This window comes from Chionomys nivalis, chromosome 5, assembly GCF_950005125.1.
Source record: "Chionomys nivalis chromosome 5, mChiNiv1.1, whole genome shotgun sequence".
In the NCBI taxonomy this organism is placed as follows: domain Eukaryota; kingdom Metazoa; phylum Chordata; class Mammalia; order Rodentia; family Cricetidae; genus Chionomys; species Chionomys nivalis.
In genome coordinates, this window is record NC_080090.1 from 90,637,098 (window position 1) to 90,659,022 (window position 21,925).

A 21,925-nucleotide genomic window follows, 5' to 3' on the forward strand; every position below is an offset into this window, starting at 1 on the left:
GCTAGGAAGGGGAATGAGGAAGACTGGCTGCAAAGGATATGCTCACTGTCTTTACTGTAGGCAGCGTGCACATATGTGTGTAGGTATGTGTGTGCACACATATATGTATGTATGTACATGTATATGTGTACTTGCATAAATACATATATGTATGTCAAAATATCAAAATGGGGGCTAGGATGTAACTCGGTTGATAGAGTGCTTGCCTAACCTGCTTGTCGCCCTGGAGTCCATCCCCAGAACTACATAAACTAGATGTCACAGTGCAGACCTGTAAACCCAGCATTGAGGAGCAGAGGCAGGAGAGTTAGAAGATCCTCAGAAACACAGCAAATTCAAGACCAGACATGGATACACAAGACCCTTTCTCCACAGAAAAAATCAAATTGTGCATTTAATTATATGTAGTGTCTTGTATGTTAATTATACCTCAGGAAAATCTTCCCTAAGTATATATACCAAGATTCAGGAATTTTGAATTTTATAGAATGCAAACATTATTTTGCTCTGGGAAAAATGAAGTCATTCTCTTTCTATCTAATCATCTGCTTTAGTTCTACTGTCTATCATAGACTACTGACATTCTAAAACCATTAGTGATAAATACACTCATCATATCATATTTTTGTTCTCTGAATTGTTCTTTCAGAAAAATGTATATTTTAGGGCTGGGGTGTAGCTCAGCTGACAGAATGCGTACCTAGCATACATTAGACCCTGAGTTCCGTGTACCAAATAAGCCTCCGATGGTAGGACATACCTGTAACCCAAGCACCCGGGAACTAGAGGAAGGAAGATAAAAATTTCAAGGGAAATAGAACCAGGATTCTCAGTTCAAAGTCAACCTTAGTTACTCCTGAAGCGATCCCCTCTCAGGGTAAAAAGGGAGGTGGGGAAGGGGAGGGGAAGCAAAGGGAAAGGAAGGGGGGAGAAATGGATGCTTGGCTCTGAAGGAAGCAGGGTGGGGGGGGAGATCCTTGAAATAAAATAAAGGACTGAAGGTTGAGAGTACCCTCTCCTTAATCAAAAGACAACGCACATTTCTACAAAAGCCGCTTTGTATCTCCCCTCTCTAGGAGCTTGGTCTTGCAAATGTCAGCTCCCAGAAGCAGAAATTGCAGTTTCTGAGTATTTCCCAGAGCATCTGGGCTGAAACGTGATGTTGGATGTGACAAGGATGTGCCGACCAAATCTTGATTGTGTGCTGAGAATCTAGTTATTTGGCAGCTGCATAAAACAAATGTGGTTTTTCAGAATTCTAAAAATGAAAACAAGCCAAGATGACCCATCGTTTCAGGCACCGTCTGAGTAGCACGAGGCGTCCTCGGTGTAACTGCAAGTCGATTTTGAGCACGTGGGCCTTTGTTTCCTCATCAATCACATGCCCGTCCACCTTTGTAGGCTTCCCCTGGAGATGTGCCGATGACCTCTTCACTAGGGTTTTCTCATCCCAGGGATGACTCTCCCTGAATGTACCATGTTCCAGCCTCTAAACACCATTAACTTAATTGTGTTTTATTCAACGGCACGGAGAAGGAAGAATGGAAGATTTATAGGTTGTACACACGCTCAGTAGATAAAGAAGATTAAGAAAGTAGTGCTTACTTTCAGATGCTTTCCTTTAATTTTTTTTCTTATGTAGGGCGTATGCGTATGCGTGCGCATGTTGCGGGGGCGGGGGGGGGGCACAGAGCTGATAACGGAGCCTTCCCTATTACTCTCTGCTTTATTCACTATGGCAGGGTCCCTCAGTTGAACCCAGAGTTCACTAACACAACTAGTCTTGTTAGCAGCTTGTTCCCAGGATCCCTGCCTGAACCTTTTGAGCACTGGGATTACATGCCTCAGCGCCCAACAAGCATTTATGTGGATTCCGGTGATGGGAACTCTGGTTTCTATGCTTGCTAAGCATCTAACTCAATACTTCTTTTTTTAAATGTATGAATATGTCTGTCTGTCTGTCTGTCTCTCTCTCTCTCTCTCTCTCTCTCTCTATCTCTATCTCTCTCTCTCTGTGTGTGTGTGTGTGTGTGTGTGTGTGAGAGAGAGAGAGAGAGAGAGAGAGAGAGAGAGAGAGAGAGAGAGAGACTCGTGTTTATGTATTCATGCCAAGGAAAAGGATCAGCACTGTAATCAATTTCTACCTTCATTTTTGAGACAAGACCTCTCATTGAACCCAGAACTAAGCAATTCAGCTAAGATTACTAGCTAGTGAATCCCAGGGAGTCTCCGAACTCCACCTTCCCAGTGCTGGGATTTCAGGTGTGCATTGCTGTACCTGACTTTCGTGTGGGTGCTGGGATCAGGCCTTTATGCTTACGTGACAGTCACTTTACTGACTGAACCATATCTCTGGACTTAATTGTGTCTCAAGTCTACTTCATTGCACTGGGAAGGAAGAGGGAAGGACAGATTTTACACACACTTAGTAACACAAATTGTTCACTGTGCCTTCTTTTTCGGGTTTATGTTGTTCAGCTGGACAAAATGAAGCTAAAGGAGAAAGGTTTATTCTGAGTCAGTTTCAGTCCACAGTTGTTTGGCTCTACTTGAGTGGAGATGGGTGTCATTCGGTGAGGAAGGGCATCATGGAGTGGGGAGCAGGGTTGTTCATTTCAGAATGACCAAGAGGCAAAGGGCGCCAGGGACCTATTAGCCCCTTAAGGGGCATACTCCCGGAAACCTCAGTTTCCTTCTACTCAGCACCCCCTCCTGAAAGTTTTCACACCCCCAACAGCAACTTCTACTGGAGAACAAGCCTCCAATACATAACCTATTAGGGGACACTGAAGATTCAAATCCAATACTTACTGTCCAAACTTTATATGGAAAGAGCACCCGTGTGCTTAGCATTAATCTTGCTGACCCAAAAATTGGGAGTTTGCGGAAGGCAGGGCAATGTGGACCTCTTTGGATCTTAATATTGAGCATACATTCACTCTTAATGTTTTTACTTTCAAAAATATTTTGAGCTCTTTATTTGGTGGCACCTCCTAGGATGTGACAAGGATGTGCCGACCAAATCTTGATTGTGTGCTGAGAATCTAGTTATTTGGCAGCTGCATAAAACAAATGTGGTTTTTCAGAATTCTAAAAATGAAAACAAGCCAAGATGACCCATTGTTTCAGGCACCGTCTGAGTAGCACAAGGCGTCCTCGGTGTAACTGCAAGTCGATTTTGAGCACGTGGGCCTTTGTTTCCTCATCAATCACATGCCCGTCCACCTTTGCAGGAGCATACTCCATACAGCCGTGCTAAGATGAAACTGAGTATCTCCTTCCCATCCACTGGTTGTCAGAAACTGCAGGGGACGATGAACAAAGGCCTCTTTCTATAAAACCATGGCCACAAAAGTGGTTGCTGATGCTCTGCGTGAACAGTGGAAGGGCTGTGTGGTCCAAATCAGTGGTGGTAATGAAAAACAGGTTATTTGCTTGTTTGTTTCTTTGTTTTTTCATGACTCAAGGCATCTTGACCCACAGCAGTGTCTGCAGTCAGATAACGGACATTTTTGTTATAGATCAGGGAGAAAGAACTGGAGAAAGGAAGTGCAAGTCTATTCATGGATGCATTGTGGCTGTTCTCAACTTGTTATTGTAAAAAAATTCTTTTTTAATTTTAAAGGAGAGAAGGATATTCCTGTGTTGGCAGATAATACTGTGATGAGGCAGTTGGGGCCCTAATAAGCCAGCAGAATCCAAAAGCTTTTCAACATCTCTAAAGAAGTTGATGTTCACCAATATGTTGTTAGAAAGCCCTTAAATAAGGAAGGTAAGAAGTCCAGGACCAAAGCACCAATGTTTGGTGTCTTGTCGTCCTTGTATCCCGCAACACAAATATAGATATATTGCTCTGAAGTTATAATGCGCTAAGAGAAAGAAGGAGAAGGCTGTAGAGTATGCTACCTTTTTGATCAAACTTTAGAGTCCACAGGAAAACTCCAGGAACAAATAGATTTTCAAGAGATGTAGTCTGGACTCTTCTGAGTCCAGACAAAAACGAATTAGTAATCAGTAAAAAAAATTATGAGTATATATCAATTATTATTTACATTGGCTTCATTATGACATTCCATGTGCCATATAAAGTACACTTCTCATGTATGCTCCCTATTGCCCTCTCATGTCTCCTCCTCCCACTGAACCCCTTCCTCTTCATAGCTAGTTCCCATTGTACTTTTGTGTGGTTTCTTCTGTGAGCTTAATCAGAGTTACTTACAGGAGAGTGGGCACCTTACCAACAGCTACACCACTGAAGAAACTGCCTCTATCCCAGCAACCATTAATTGCCTCTAGATGCTCAGGAAATGGCAGGGCTTCATTGGCCCCTTCCCCATGACAGATTGTTGATGGATCAGTCTTATGCAGGTTATTACTGCTTTCATTCGGAAGTGTCAATCCATGTCTTGCCCAGAGACAGTGCTTCACAGCACTCCAACCCTTCCTCTGGCTCTCACATTACTTCTGTCTCATCTTCCCCATTACTGACTTGCTCTTCATGGCTTGCTCCGCCTACTTTCTTATAGAACCCAGGACCAGTCCAGTGACGGCACCACCCACATCAATAACTAATTAAGAAAATGCCTTACAGCTGGGTCTTATGGAGGCATTTTCTCAACTGAGGTCCCCTTCTTTCAGATAATTTTAGTTTGTGTATCAAGTTGGCATAAGACTAGCCAGCACAGTATCTCATACTGGTCTGGAATTCATGGCAACTGGGCTGGATGGCCAGCAAGCCCCAGGGATCTGCATCTCCCCAGTGCTGGAACTACACCATGCTTGGCTTCTAACATGGGTTCTGGAGAAGGAATTCCACCCCTCATGCTTGCACAGTGTCCTGCTAATTTCATATCAGCTTGACACAAGCTAGAGTCATCTAAAAGGAGGGAACCTAACTGAGAAAATGTCTCAAGAAGATCCATCTGTAGAGCATTTTCTTAGTGATTGATGGAAAGGGCACAGATCCATTGGGGGTGCTGCTATCCCTGGCTTGGTGGTCCTCGGTTCTATAAGAAAGCAGGCTGAGCAAGCCAGTAAGCAGCACCCTCCATGGCCTCTGCATCAGCTCCCACCTCCAGGTTCCTGCCCTGCTTGAGTTCTTGTCCTGACTTCCTTCGATGATGGACTACGATATGGAAGGATAAGCCAAACAAACCCTTTCCTACGCAACTTGCTTTTGGCCATGGTGTTCATCATAGCAATAGAAACCCTGACTAGGACACACAGTAAACACGTTACCAACTGAGCCATTTCCTGAGCACTGTCCTTTCCCTTCTTAGTTGTTCCTCATCCTGTCCAATCTCTGGCCAGCCCTCCTTAGTCTAAACAGTTTGGAGTTCTGTAATAACTTAACAGAATCTTGGAGTTCTTGCAAATTTAGGCACCCAAGAATGATGTTCTCTATATATTGTTTAAAAATGATGTAGCCTTCTCAATTAGTACTTTGATTACATGCTCAACTCTGAAGAAGCTTTGAAAAGGCCAACACTATTAAAGCATTTACTTCACTCCCCCCAAATAAACCAAATAAACCCTTTCCTCCCTGACTTGCTTTGTGGTCATGGTGCTTCATCACAGCAACAAAAACTCTAACTGAAACAGGTAGTACCTCAAAAAAAAAAAAAAAAGTTGGACAGCATTTCTGGGCAACACCCGAGGTTGTCCTCTGTCCTCTCCACGTACATGCACACATGTATCCCAACACATACATGCACCCAAGAGAACACAAGCACACACATAGGCATGAAACAAAAACAGGAAAGAGGGAAAGAACAAAGTAAAGATAGTTTTAGAAAAATTGGTCTAATGGAATTGTTCTAGGTAAACTTAAGACAAAATAGCAGCAAAAATATCTGGGTCTCTGTGTATGTGTATGTGTCTGCATATCTGTGTGTGTGTGTGTGTGTGTGTGTGTGTGTGTGTGTGTGTTATCAACCTTTACCCCTTCTTAAAGATATATTTCAGGGGCCTTAGACAAAAATTCAGGGAATTTGGGTTGAAGAGATGACTCAGCAGTTAAGGGCACTGACTCCTTTTCCAGAGGACATGGGTTCAATTCCCAGCACAGACATCCCCAGCTCACAACTGTCTGTAACTTCTGTTCCAGGGGATCCAACACCCTCACACAGACATACATGCAAGCAAAACACCAACATAGAATGCACCAATGCAAAAAAAATTAGGAAATTTTACAAAAATACATACAGGATAGAATAAGATTTAAAATAAACCGGTGGCTTGGCGATAGAGCTCAGCCATAGGACATTTTCCTAATATATGTTCTGTGTTCAATGTCAGTTCCACAAAAGTAAAAAAATAAAGTAAGTTGGTTATTTTTAAAAAGTTTGCAATAAAGTTGGAGCAAAGGAAAATTATGGTTACAAAATAAGGCAAAATGGAAATTGAGGCTATTATAAAAATTTCATGCCATGAGGGGAATTTCTCATGAATCACTGCAAAGTGAGGCAAAAAAAAATTTCTCAGGATAAATGTAAAAGCTCCCATTGCAAAGAACAAGGAGAGAATTCGTGGTCTTTGATGAGTACTGAGTGTCCAACACAGTCTTAGAATGAACATACCCAACAGCATCAGCAGATGCTTGTGATGGTTGGGGAGGCGTGATCAGAACAAAACCAGAAAGCAACAGGGTCCAGGATCAGTTTCCACCTGGTGTAGACCATCTCAAGGACCGTTCGGTTTTGTTACTGAACATGATTTAGTGTGGTATAGATCAGCACAGTGGAAGCCCTCAGCAGTTTGGGGCCCACCATTTGCCCAGGGAATCATGACTGGGAAATGTTTGACCCCACAGCTATTAGGTATGGGCCACTTCATGACTGCCAGGTGCTCTAAGGCATTAAACTTGATGAAGCCTCACTTCTTTGATCTGTGGCTTCTGTCAAGCAGGGAAGTTGAACTTGACTTTACGCAGGGCCTCAATCACCTGTTCTTTATTCTACAACTTGGTGTGCGTTATGACCTGGCCAATATGTACCCTGCCCACTGGACCCTGGAGCTTCCCAAAGGCAGCTTGCATAAATGTTTGAAGCCTGGGGTAGGGACAGCATTGAGATCAGAGACATGACTATCCAATACAAAAGCATCTCCAAGGTTCCTTAGGGCAACTCATATTGGCAGCAGGCTGTGTATACCATCATAGAGGCTGCTATTTGCAGTCATTGCCCACTAGACCCCCATGAGGAAAGCAACTTGGTCATCTTAGTTGGCTGCAGAGAGATGAATATTTCTTTTCATCTCTAGATGAGATATCTATTAGTTACTTTTTCATTGATAACACAAGGTTATATTGCCAAGCCAAGATAAAAATTTTACACGCTTTCATGGGATCAAAAAAAAAAAACCATGATGGATTTCTGTGGTGAACTAAATTGAAACAGGTAGAAAGTTGAATCCATTCATCTTCTCATGGTAATGCTTTCAAAATACACAATAGGGTGATGGGTATCTCATGCCTTTAATCTCAGCTCTCAGGAGGCAGAGGAAAGTAGATGTTTGTGAGTTCAAGGCCAGCATTGTCTACATGAGCAAGTTCCAGGTCAGCCACAGTGATTACACAGAGAAATCCTGTCTCAAGAAACCAAAGTAAAAACAAAACAAAAAAAAAAAAAAAAAAAGCCTTTCAAAATACACAATAATGCCCAGCACTTAGAAGGCAGAGGTAAACTGATCTCTGACTTTGATACCAGTCTGGTCTACAGAGCCAGTCAGGGCTGCACAGAGAAACCCTGTCTTGAAAAACTAAAAAGGAAAAAGAAAGAAACAAAATGCACAATAATATATATTAGTTGCTGAAAAAAATTAAAAAAGAGTACAAAGAAAATATATGTTTCTGTAGTGCTGGCAATCAAATTCAAGGTCTATACTTGCTAGACGAGCCCTCTACTGAGTTTTATCTCCAGCCCCTAAGGGAAATTGCTATTTAATCAATTATAATCCTACCACCTACAGAATGGTACTCAGAACATGTCCTTCTAGTTGTGACTTAAGAAGCCTCAGTTTATCAAATATTTATGTGAAATTTTTGGGCTCATGAGCCCCAAGGACAAGACTTTGCTATCAACCCCTCAGCATGATGGTAAAATCTGATAAAGAACAAATGTAGCTCAGGGAATTTCTTCAAAGAAAATTCATTATGCACCTTTCTTGATGTGGCTATTAAAATGGCTGAGGTGGACTGTTTGCAAAAGGTAACTTTATAACCAGGACAAGATATGCAATTACTGCCTTAATAGCCAAATTACTCTGCGATATTACTTTCATTCAGGAGCGTTACACGCCTAATAAGAAGAGCTGGGATGGGATGTGCTCTGCATTTTCACACTCATTTATTGCAATACCTTCAAGCATTAGAGAATGTCAGAGTGAGATGTAATTTTCCAGCTAAGTCACAAAGCTGCAGAGTTAGGAAAACTCAAACCCTAGATGTTGTCCCAGAGAGTTTGAAAGGTAATGTTACTATGACTATCTCACATGCCAAGGTAAACCCTGCAGTGTTACAGTACACTTATGTTACAACTGACGTACAGAGAGAAAACACACAGAATCAGGACTGGAGAGATTGCTGCCAAGCCTGGGGGTCTGAGTTCATTCCCCAGAACCCACACTGTAAAAGGACAAAGCAGACTCACACAAGTTGTCTTTTGAGCTCCATACATTCGTTATGGCGTGTGTATGTCCACACACACACACAAAAAAAAAAAATATAATGTAGCTGGGGGGGAGACACAACCAGATGTGGTAGCACATGCTGTGATTTCAGTTCCAGCACTTAGGTAGCTGAGGCAGGAGGATCAAGACCTTAAGGCCAACCTGAGCTGCAAAAAGGAGATGCAAGACAGAGAGAAGAAGAGGCTAATGCACTAAAGTCAATATTGAAAAGATAAGAACAACTTGATTATCCCATACAGCCAAGCATATCCAGCTGCAATATAATATAAAACCAGAAAGACGGGGTGGATTGTAGCTCGGTTAGTGAAGTACTTGCCTAGTATGCATGAAGCCCTGGGTTCAGTGTTTAATGCCACAACTAAGACATGCCAGCACACCACTTTATCTCAGCATGGATAAGGTGTGTTGGGGAATGTGAACCTCCAGACCCTGAATTTCCTGTGACCCCCTGCCTGCTGGAGTAAACAACTTGTTTCCCTATGCTTGCAGCTCCTCTGAGCAAACAACTTGTTTTGCAGCTGCTCTGAGCATGAGAACCTCACGAGTTCCTGATGGCAGGGGAGTGGTTTCTGGTGGGCTTGCAGCTGAGAGTTTGGGTGTGGCTATTAGTCAAGGAGACCTGTTGCAAGGAGCTACTTGTTTGTCCTGAAATAATCACACAGAAACTATATTCATTAAATCACTACTTGGCCCATTAGTTCTAACTTCTTATTGGCTAACTCTTACATCTTAATTTAACCCCTTTCTATTAATCTGTGTATCACCATAAGATCGTGGCCTACCAGCAAAGTTTCAACACATCTATCTCCGGCAGCGGATCCATGGCATCCCTTTGACTCTGCCTTCTTCCTCCCAGAATTCAGCTCCATGTTCCCTGCCTACCTAAGTTCTGTCCTATCAATAGACCAAGGCAGTTTCTTTATTCATTAATGGAAATCACCGCACACAAAAGGGACTCCCACATCAGAGACCCTATATAAGCTCTGGGGACATTCTTGAAGCATTCTTGGCATTACCTGTGTGTGTGTTTGTGTTTCAATCTCCAGCCCCTTGCCTGACTGGCAAACCATACCATAACACATAGCATGTAGAGCAGGCACTGCACTACAAGGTAGAGCAAGAAGACCAGAATTTGAAGATCATCCTCCACTACATATTGAGTTCAAGGCCAGCCTGGGACACGTTCAACCTCATCTTTAAACAAAAGAAATGGAGATGGGGGTTGGAGAGATGGATCAGTGGTTAAAGGTACATATGGCTCTTGCAGAGGACCTGAGTTCAATCCCCAGCATCCATGTCTGGCAGCTCACAACTGCTTATAACTCCACCTACCAGGGGGTTCCAAAGTCGCTGGCCTCCGTGGGCACATGAACTCTCATGCACATACCTACAGGCAGACACACACATATCATAACTACAATAATTTTTAAATAAATAAGTAATAAGCAATAAATATAAATAAAAATGGGAAGAGGTCAAGATATCTAGGCATAGCTTTATGTACTAACTGGACCAAATTTAAATTGGTCCAAGACTAAAGACGTTGCAGCTACTGATCTAACTGTATTGTTATATGCAAGTAAAAGTGTTCTCACAATTTACTTCCAAAAGCTCTAAGACATTCTAGCTAACACTCTGTGATTTCATCCCACCTGAAAGCACAAAGGTGCAGTTATTTTAAGAGTCCAAGCCTATAATGACGTCCTTATTGGTAATTACACATTGTGGAATGTATAGCGATTCCCTGATCTTTTGATAATGCCAGGGCCCGTTTGAATGAGACCCCAAGTGAAAGCAGTAACTCAGAATTTCCTTCCTTTGTGATTTGGAGGGTCTAAATCTCACCATTGCTTTTTTATTGTTTGGTTTCTTATTGTGTTAAAGGGCAGGGCCACCCTGATAAGAGCAAAGGAAAGCTGTAACACAGTGGGGAGAAGGCAGCATAGATTTCCTCCAACTTCAGCACTGGGACCCACCCTGAGGACCTAGAACCATGGGAACTTCCTATAGAAGCAAGTACCAGTCTAGGGGCTGAGGAAAAGGCTAAGTCAGCAAAATTCTTGCCTGGTAAACCTGGGGACCAGAGTTCAGTCCCTAGGCCTGGTGTAAAGAGCCAGGCAGGATGGCCAATGCTCGTAATCCCAGCCTCAGGAAGCAGAGACAGGTGGATCCCTGAGGTGCACTGGCCAGGCAGTCCAGCCAAATAGACGAGGTCCTAGATCAATGAGAGACCCTGTCTCCAAAAGTAGGGTGGAAGGGCGGGGCGGAGAGCTCAGTGGGAGAGCGCTTGTCTCTCATGCGTGAAGTCCCGGGTTCAGTCCTCAGTGAGGCTACAAGGAAACAAAGATGTAATGTGGGGAGTGACTATGGGAGACACCAGATGGCCACTTCTGCCTCCTTACACACATGCATGCACACACACACATGCACGCACATGCACACACACACACACACACGACTTTAACTTAACTCTCACCATTACATTGATGGACCCTGGAGTAGAGCATCTGCTGCCTCCAGGTAAAACTAGGTACCTCACGTTAGAAGAAGTTCAGTTGAACATCTCCATTTTATGCTCTTGGTAGATCTATTGATGAGCCCCACAGACTCCTGGAGAAAAAGTTTCCCTAAGACTCCAGCGAACAGTGAAGAATTTCAGTTCTGTGCCAGAAGATGACATAAAGTCTCAGAAGGAGAAAGAGAGACAAAAGAAACAACAACGGCTTTGAGGCCACTTATGGAAACGGAGGCGTGTCGTGTATCTTGTTTGTGGCATAGTATTGTATGTTCTGTTCACGGGACAGCCTAGCCAAAAGGGTTTGAGCCCATCCCCTGCCAGCTTGCAGCTGTGACCGTCACATTCCTTGGGTGAAACTGCTCCTTGTCCAGTTCAGCCTGGCTTGTTTGTGAGAGCTTCCAGCCACAAACATGTGGCCTTTGAAGCCTCTCGTTCTCCCAGCACGTCCATCAACACTCTGGGTCCTGCCTACTAAACATGGTCGGCGATTCTACTAGAATGGTTCTTTTCAACATGGATGACTTTATCCATTCCCATGAGGCTTTTGGCAATGGCAGAAAATTCTGTGTGTGTGTGTGGGGGGGGGTGTATGTGTATGTACATAATTATGTGTGTGAGTATGGGAGACAGAGGTCAGTGTCTGGTGTCTCCACCTTTTAAAAAATGATGTATTTATTTAATTATATGGACGTGCTCGCGTGCGTATATCTGGTTGTGTGCATAAGAGTGCAGACGCCCACAGAGGCTAGAGACACTGGAACCCCTTGGAGCTGGAGGTGTCATGAGATGCATGACTTGGGTGCTGGGAACTAAAATTGGGTCTTTTGGAAGAACAGTGGATGCTGAGCCATCTCTCTAGCCCTCCACCTCATTTTTTGAGACAGGGTCTCTCAATGAACCTGGAGATCACCAGCTGATCTAGGCTAGCTGGTAATCGAGCCCAGGGGTACTTCTGCCTCCAGTTCCCCAATACTGGAATTATTAGGTCATGCCACCATATCTAGTTTTGTAAACATGGATTCCGGGGATCTGAACCCAGGTCCTCATGCTTGCAAAGCAAGAACTTTACTCACTGAATGATCTCCCTAGTCCCTCTGAAAACATTTTGATTCACCTAACTAGGAGTGGAGAGATTGATACTGGCATCTAGTGGGAGATAGAGGCCAAGGGCATTGCTACATAGCCTACAAGGAGGGCCGGTCATCTCAGTTGGTGTTAGAACAATGCAAATAATATCCTATAAGACACAGAACAACTGTTCATAGTAAAAAGTGTTTTGCTTAACATATTAATAACTCTAAGGTTAAAGTTCTCTGGATGGGAGTTATATGTTTTTGCAGCTGCTCTGTGGAAACAGACAGGGGTCGAGCTAGATTAGAAAGGAGTAGGGATGTATGTGTGTGTTCCAATACTTTTCTATGCTCCAACACCTCTACTTGGTTTTATAACTCATCATTTTACTCCATGACTTCCAACCAAAAGACATAAAGGGTTACTTTTAGCCAAAAGCAAATGTTAGTCCCCTCCAGAAGCCAAATGGTGAGCGTTAACTTTTCAAGTGACTTCAACTGTTTGTCATTAGTACTTGCTTTTCCAGCTGGTAAAGAAAAACAACCCAGATAATGGTCTCTGTCATTCTGTGGAGATTTGAGTGGTGTGTGTGTGTGTGTGTGTGTGTGTGTAGATAAACTTTCTCAGCTACCTACTTACCACTTGACCTAGCAAAATGTGTCATTCCTAAAATTGGGTAGTCAAAAAAAAAAACAAAAAAAAAAACAGGAACAACTAGGAAGGAAACATGAAATCATAAGAAAGAAGATAAGCTTGGCTTGTCTTCAGAAAAATCTGTCTTATAATGCCAAGGTATCTGTTGAAGTCCAGGAGAAGGAACAGTGAGATGAAGACAAAAATGTTAAGGAGGGCGCTATGACAGACCAACTAGACAAGGGAAAGACATGTTCTTTTTCCATATGTGATGGTTAGTCTTAGTTGTCAACTTGAAACACTTGGGAAGTGGGACCCCCAGTGGAAGAACTGCCTTATCAGACTGGCCTGGGGTGTGGGCATGGGGGTGTGGGGAGTTATGTTTGCTCGATTTCTAATTTATGTAAGAAGGTCCAGCCCACTGTGGGCAGTACCATTCCTAGGTAGGTAGGCCTAGGCTGCAAAAGAAAAGTAATTGAGCTGGGTGGGCATGGTGGTAAAAGCCTTTAATCCCAGCACTTGATAGGCAGAAGCAGGCAGATTTCTATGAAGCCAGTCATCTACAGAGCAAGTTCCAGAACAGTCAAGGGTACACAAGGAAACCCTGTCTAAAAAGAAACAAAATAAACAAATAAATAAGAAAAAAAAACAAAAAGAAAAGGAGATGGGTAATTGAGGGAAAAGTCAGAAAGCAGTGTTCCTCCATGGTCTCTGCTTCAGATCCTGCCTCTCTGTTTCTCCTCGAACTCCTTTCCTGGCTCCCCTCAATGTCGGACTGTGATGTGGAATTGGGAGCCAATAAGCCCTTTCCACCCACAAATTTTGGTCATGGTGTGTATCACAGCAACAAAAAGAAAGCTAGACCACCTTAACTACCTCGAATCGATGCCCCTAAATACAGGCATTGCTTGTTTTGCAGAAGTACCACAGGTAGGACTGGACATGTGTCTTGGTTGCTACAGTGCTAACCTGGCATGCAAAGCCCTGGGTTCAATCCCCAACACCAAATAAACCGGGCATGGTGGTGCATGCCCATAATTCTAGCACTTTGAAAGTTTGGAGACAGAAAGACTGGAAATCCAAGGTTATACACATACACACACACTGCAAAACAAGTTTGAGACTATCCTGGGTTACTTGAAAATGTCTTGGAGAAAAAAAAAAAAGGCTATCCCACCTCACATCTTCCCTTGGTTATGAATCACAAGGCTGGGATCCCTGTTCTAATCAAAAGATAGGGATTGCCCAGGCGCTTGCATCTGGAAGTAGACTGGTCTAGCCAGCCTGAGAAGCCCTCACCTTGGCCATCCTTTTACCTGAAACACATCTTCACTCCGTGTGCCTGACTTACAAAAACGTAAAAGGAGAAGACGCAGAGTGACATAAAGTAGGGTCCCTTGCTCACATACATAGGAATGTGGACATTTTCATGAGTTTGGACATAAGCCTCATGGTGATGATTAATCCTGATAGTCAACCTGACAGAATTTAGAGTCACCATGGAGACACAGCTTTGCGCACATCTGTGAAGGTATTTCCAGAAAGCTCTAACAAAGGAGGGAAGATGATCCCTGAAGGAGAGTGACCTCATTCCATGCTCTGGGACTGAATGAAAAGGAAGTGAACTGAACACAGCCTCCATCTCTCTTCTGCCTCCTGACTGTGGAGGCCACACACCCCTGACCATCACTTCTCCACTCGGACAGACTGTACCCCCATACTGCAAGACAAAATAAACCTGTCCTTCCTTACGCTGCCTTTCAGCATGTGTTTGTCACGGCTACTGGACAGTAGCTAATACTTAAGCATCTATCTATGACCCCATCACCACAATGAAGGTATAAAGACACCCATTATCTCCAAACACTTTACTTTTCCCCCCTTTCTTCTAAGACCATCTAACGTGAGCTCTGTCCTCTCAACTTATTTTAGACAGGTGTGGTACAGCACATCTGTAATTCCAGTACTCTGGAGTCTGGGTAGGAAAACTGGCAGTTTTAGACCAGATTATACTACATAGGAAAATTCTATCTATAAATATATACATGCGTAAATATCAGTGTATAATACAGTATTGATAGGTAGGTCTCATATCATTATAATAGACTTCTGGAACTTACTCTTTACCTGTTCTCTCTCTCTCTCTCTCTCTCTCTCTCCCTCCCTCCCTCCCTCCCTCCCTTCCTTCTTCCCTTTCTTAAGACAAGGTTATATCTACCACAGGCTGGTCTAGAACTTGCTAAGTAGGTAACTAAAGATGACCTTGAACTTCTGGTTCTCCTGCCTCAAGTGCTGGGATTACAAGTGGTAATGAAACTGTACTAGGCAAGCACTCTACCAACTGAGCTACACCCTCGCCCTCCCTATCTTTTCTTAATAATGTGTAGTGTCCTGCCTGAAATATTACAGTCTTATTAGACAAATACAAAGAAACATCTCTATTTGTACAACTAGTAAACTCCGGGAAGCAATACCAATGTGAGTCTGTAAATCCAAGTTTCCCATGTGCCCTGGTTAATCTAGATATTAGACCAGGAAAGGAAGAGAGAATGTATGTGTGTATCCACAAATATGGGTGTGTGGTTAAACATAAGGTGATCAAGAATTTTCGAGTTCCCTATTAGGACAAAATGGTTTTGATTCTTTGTTCTGGTGTTTCCTTATTCAATAAAAACTGAGAAAATTCTTCCACCCAGCCCTCAGGCTCAAAGGGTTCTGTGGTCTTGGGATGTTATTTTGTTTCTAGTCTGTGTGATGTTAATTGCTTAATTACCAAAATGGAAGGGGTGGTGCAGTAGAGAGTTTCATTTTGGGAGGTCTTGGGGCCATATGTCAACAATACTAAGGAAAACACCCCTTTGTGTCTGTGACACACACATACCACACCAAACTCGGACTGACTTGCCTTTCCACGAATCTCTTCCCAAGTATCCCACCTAAAAAGCTTTTTATTTATATGCTTTTTTCTGATTCTAACTGTATTTACTGTTTGTTAATATTTCTGGTTAGCATACAAAGAATTTGGTTTTGTCATGAAATCTTCATACGTTTGAGCCATGACGCTTTGTCCTCATCCCCTCCCCTCCCCAACTACCTTCCCCACGCCTCCTCATGCCCTCCCTCTGGTTCCCTTTCCCTAGTTAGTCCCACCCGCTTTTTCATGACATGTATTCCACCACCCTCCCTATTCCCTACCTCCCTTAAGATCTCCTCTTCCCCATCATGGTTCCCTTCCTAGTTTTGTCACTTACCTATACACATATAAACACACACACACACACACCTAGCCACACATTTTAAATGCAGGTCCTGTTTATGAGGTCTGGCTTATTTCACTTAAGGTGATTTTTAGTTACATTTATTTTCCTGCAAATGCATTTTTAAGAGCTAGTTAAAACTCATACAGATAGCTATATCATATTTGACTTATTCATTAATCCGTTAATGGACATCTAGGCTGGTTCTATTTCCTGGTTCTTGGTGACATAGCAGCAATAAACACAGTTGTGCAAGCATCCCTGTGGTGTGTGCGCTGCCTGGGAGTCCTTTGGGTAGACGCCCAGGAGTGGCCCGAATGGGTCACATGGTGGCTCTATGTTGGTCTTGAAGAACTTGTACACTGATTCCATAAGAGTGCACAAGTTACACGCTCACCAGCAGTGAACAAGGGCTCCTCTTTCCATTACCTCATCAGCATTCATTGTCATGTGTCTTCTTGATAATAGCCAGTCTGCCTGGTGTGAGATGGAACCTAAAGTAATTTTAATTTTAATTTGCATTTCCCTGATGGCTAAGGACATTGAACACTTTTTCCAAGTATTTGATGGCCATTTGTGTTTCTTTTTGACAACTGTCTATTCTGTTATCCCCACTTATTGATTGGGAGATTCGGGGTTTGGGTATTTAATTCTTGCAGCGGTTGATTCTGGGTTTGGGCATTTAATTCTTGCAATGTTTTATCCTGGATGTTAATCCACTGTCTGATGTGTAGTTGACAAAGATTTCTTTTTTTCTCTCATTCTGTATATAGACTCCACTCTGGTAATTATTTCCTTTCCTGTACAGAAGCTTTTCCATTCCATCCGATCCTACTGGCCAGTTCTTAAGGTTATTTCCTATGCTGAGTCCTTTTCAGAAAGTCTTTGCCTATGTCTATGAGTTTAAGTGCTTCCCCTAAGTTTTCCTGTAGCATTTCCAAGGTTTCCGTTTTTCGCCACTAGTGCGTCTCCATGGGACACTGCGTTCACAGCTGTTTTTGTTAAGCGGGCCTCCAGGTGCATAGTAGTCCTACTTTGGAAAACATTCCGGCCTAAATAAATGAGTTTCAGCTGGCCACTTGAAGAGGGTTTGTTTTTGTTGTTTGTTTGGGGCTGCTGACGCGTTTCACACAATGGGCAGACAATTGAGTGCTGTAACATCTGGGCTGTAAGCTTCAAGTGGAGGAAGCGTTGTGCAAGCAATCTACACGCTGGCCCAAAGTAGGGTTCTGACTCAGACGGTGACCTCCCCTTTAGGATACAAGACCTTCCCCTAGCCTCACGTAGCCACTGCCTCAACCCCTAAGCTTTGTTTCCTGATGCCCAAGCCTGTCCTGTGAACGCTGGGCTCAGGCTTTCCCGGGATCTCCAAGCTTTCAGTGCGCTCTGCAGGCGCAAGCGCGGTAGCGTCTGGTTGCCAGGCAACGACCTGGCTTACAGCTCACTTAGCAGCCAGCCTGCAGACACATCCGCACCAGCCAGTCTGCCCTGGGAACCAACCGAGTCCTGATTTCTCCCCCTCCATTGTTGTCGCTCACACAAAAGGTTGCTCCAGTGCCAGTGTGATCACTGCGCCTGCGTTACATTACACACATGGTCATCATTTGGACCCAGAGATTTTGTGGCTAGAGATGCGTTCTTTTCCAAGAAGGACCAGAACTACTGACTGAACTCCTCCCCCCCCCCCCCCCGCACCAAAGAGCTACCCCATCTCCAGCGACCTGTCCCAGCACCCCTGCCTCTCTAGCCAGTCCATTTGCCAGCTGGTTGCCAGGCTCCTTGCTAGCCTTTTGGCTGGTATGAGGTCACTCTTACGGCTGATGTGGGCAGTCCTCCCCCGCCTACGCCCTTCACTCTCAACCCAAGCGCGATGCATCAAATGCCAGCAGGTTCAGTCATCTTATCTCTATCACAGCCTTGTCTCCCTCCCCGCCCCCATGCCTCTCAAGTTTCCAAGGCTGCAGTTGCCATGGAACTCGTTGAGGACTGGAAGGTTTTTCTTTGGTGTCTGCCCACCCCTCAAACTCACAGGGTGAAGACTGTGTTTTTTGATGCTTCTCTGTCTTCCAGTCTCGAGTTGCATTTAACCCATCCCTCTCCACTCTGTGACTCGGTGTTCACCATCGTGTTTGGATTCTGGGTAAAGAAAATTGTAATTCACCCCTAGAAGCCATTGAGTATGAAAATTGGAAAGGGTAGCCCTCCAAAGAAAGAACCACCCGAATGTGTGAGTTTTTTTTTTTAACATGAATAAAAGTGTTGTTACAATCAGTCAATTAATAATCCTTATTTGCTGAGGGATGAGGGTGTGAAGATAACACTAAGATCACTGTCGCCTTCAATAATATTATTAGTGTGAAAAACGTGAGTTCAACACACAGCCCAGCAGTGGGAGCGCAGGCAATTACTGTGTCTCAGCTCTCACTGGCAGTGTAGAAATCCTGGTGAACCGTCGTCGGTGGGCAACCTCCAGCCATCTCTGTGTCTCCATTTTTCCCACCACCCTCCCACAAGATTCTGTTAAAACTTTAGGCACAAGGGAGCAATGTAGGCCACAAGAGGAATTCAAACTGTAGGACTGTAGCTTAATGAAGCATTCATAATATGTGGGAGGCAGAGAGAGAGAGAGAGAGAGAGAGAGAGAGAGAGCAGTCTTTTTTGTCTGTTTTAATTGTGTGCGTGCGTGCTTGTGAACACTTATACATGTGTGTATGTGGGGGCCAGAGGACAACCTCAGCTGTCCTTTCTTAGATGACACCCATTTTGCTTTGTGGCAGGGTCTCTCACTGGCTTGGAGTCCACCATGTAAACTAGGCTAACAGGTCATCACACCCCCAAAAATCGCCTGTTGCTGCCTCCCCAGTACAGGGATTACAAGCTCTAGACTCCACACCAGTTTTCTATACAGGTGTTTTGGACCTTGAACACAGGCCCTGGAGCTTGCTTCAAGGAAAGCATGTCATCAAGAGAGCAATCCCTCTAGCCATGGAACTTTTTAACTGATCTACTTCAAACAGCAGTTGCCATATCAGCCAAGTAGGTGTGATGTCCAAAGATTTGTGGTGACGTAACAAAGCATTAACCCATCTGTGAAAATGCATTGCCATTGGCAGTGGTCCTACCCAATACTGAGAGGGAACCAAGATATTGCTGTGATGTTGGAGGAAACACAGCCGTACTAGGCAGGTGGATGGGGCTACGGGAAGCCCCAAACATTGCCTTTTCCTCTAGCTATTTACTATTTGGCTAAAAATAATATAAAGCAACCATGCACTAAATGATGATAAATATTAGATGAAAATAAAATTATTTAGCAGGGTGGTGGTGGTGTACACTTTTAATCTCAGCACATGGGAGGCAGAGACAGTCACAACTTAGTGAGTTCAAGGCCAGCCTGATCTACAAAACAAGTTCCAGGTCACCCAGGGCTGTTACACAGAGAAACTCTGTCTCGAAAAAACAAAATAATAATAGTAATAATAAAGTCATTTATAGTTTAGAATTTTTCTTGTTAAATTGCTAACAACATTTAACAAAAGCCCCAGGAAATCAGTATCATTTTGCCTATGTAGAAACTAAAGGAATCATTTTAGACAGGTTTGTTCAACTTTTTAAAAGACTTATTTTCAGCTGGGCGGTGGTGGCACACGCCTTTAATTCCAGCTCTCGGGAGGCAGAGGCAGGCGGATCTCTGGGAGTTCGAGGCCAGCCTGGTCTACAAGAGCTAGTTCCGGGACAGGCACCAAAGCTACAGAGAAACCCTGTCTCGAAAAAAAAAAAAAAAAAAAAAAGACTTATTTTCAGACCTGTGTATGTGCATGCCTGTGCGTCTGTAAGTAAATACCATGTGTGTTGGAGGGAGCCAGACATATATGCCATGCTGTGACCATGGCGGCCAGAAAATGCCCTGGAGCTGGATTTTCAGGCAGTTGGTGTAATGAGAGCACAACTCTAGTCCTCTGCAAGAGCAGCCAGTGCTCTTAACCACTGAGCCATCACTCCAGCTCCCAACTCTTTTTTATGAGACAGTGTCTCACTTTGTAGCTCAGACTAGACTCAAACTCCCAAATGATGGGATGACAGGTATGCCCACGACACCTGACTTCATCCAACTTTTATATGTGTCAGTATGATGAATGAAAAGACAAATGAGGCATTTATTAATTGCCTGGAGGATCTGAGAGATAGTTTCAGGCAAGGTAGCGTATGCTACCAAAAGCCACATGGTAGAAAAAGACTTAGCAGTCATATGTAAGGCACACAAAGTGGAGAAAAGCTGTAGTCGAGACAATGAGGGGCCGAGAGACGTGGCTCAGTTGGCAGAGTGCTTGCCTGGCAGGATGCACAGGGCCCTGACTTTCATCTTCAGCACTTGCATGCGGTGGGCACAGTGCTGAACAGCTGTAATCCCAGTGGAAGGAGAGTTAACAAGAGGAGGAGGAGCAGCTCGAGCTCATCCTCCGGAGGCCTGCCTGGGTACACGAGACCCTGTCAAAAAAAAAAAAAAGAGGGAAAGAAAAATCAAGCCAGGTGGTGATGGCACATGCGTTTAAACCCAGCACTCCAGAGGCAGAGGCAGGCGGATCCCTGTGAGTCGAAGGCCAGCCTGGTTTACAGAGTGAACTCCAGGGCAGCAAAGGTTACAGAAAAACCCCGTCTCAAAACACCAAAATCATGCAAACAAACAAACAAACAAAGAACAACAACAAAGACCACTGATCAAGAGAGGTTGGAAAGAATCTAGGCCAAAATCTAGAAAGGCCGAAGAGTAGTGATGGCAGTTGCCTAGCTTAAAGGAACAAACCAGAATAACTATGTTTTTCAGAAAAGGAGAGAGGGGCATGCCAGTGTTATTGGGGATCCCTTGGGGAAAGGGCCCAAGTCTCAACCACAGACCAAAGGTGGCAGTTGGGAAATCGGGCCTTCAAGACAAGCAAATGGGGAAAGAGAAGAAGTGGTGCTAGAGGCTCTTGGGAAAGAACCATGGCCACCTCTACGTGGAGGATGTGGGACCAGGGAGGCAAAACTCTCCAAGAGTTCCAGTGGGCAGAAGTTTGTTAGAAGCAAAAGTTCTCGAGGAGCTAGGAAGATGATTTAAAGCTCTTACACACAAGCTTGAAGTCCTGAGTTCAAATCCCAGGAACCTACATAAAGCCAGACTCAATAGCAAATGTGCGTAACCCCAATGCTCCTTCCTTATGGTGAGATGGGAAATGGAGACAGAAGAATTCCTGGAAGCTCCAGGGCCAGGTAGCCTGTTGTGAAGCAACCACAAGCAAGAAGCGACCTGTCTCAAACAAGGTGAAAACCAATACTAAGATTGTCCTCTGACCTCCATATATAAACCATAGCACAAATATACCTGAGTGCTCTCTCTGTCTCTCTGCCTCCCCACCCCACCCCAGGACTTAAAAAAAATAAGAGCTCTGTTTAAAGTCATACCACCCTGAACACTTCCAATTTCATCTAAAAAATAAAAGTTCTCAAGTGACCCTGCAAGGGTTAACCCCACAGCATGAAGCACCCAGCTCACCCCTGAGCAGTTCACTGACAAAAAAAATCTGAACCCATGAGTAAATATTAAATTACTTTACATTATGTAAAACAGTGTTAGGTACACAGGAGAAGCTAATTGAGTATTCATTGATTGACTGACGACTTCAATAAACTGAGGAATAAATCTATGTGCAGGCCCTAAATTGTCCTTCAGATTTATGTCTTTGGCTTCTGCCCTGGTGACTTTTTCTAAAAGCTTTTG

The 21,925-nt window shown here is 43.9% G+C and overlaps 1 non-coding gene across 1 annotated transcript; it reads right to left on the reverse strand.

The window, feature by feature from the left end:
* Positions 1 to 7,097: 7,097 nt before the first annotated feature.
* LOC130875300 (small nucleolar RNA SNORA70) lies at positions 7,098 to 7,232 on the reverse strand. The gene has a single exon (XR_009057226.1). It is a non-coding gene; the product is annotated as a small nucleolar RNA SNORA70 (small nucleolar RNA).
* Between the last annotated feature and the right edge of the window lie 14,693 nt (positions 7,233 to 21,925).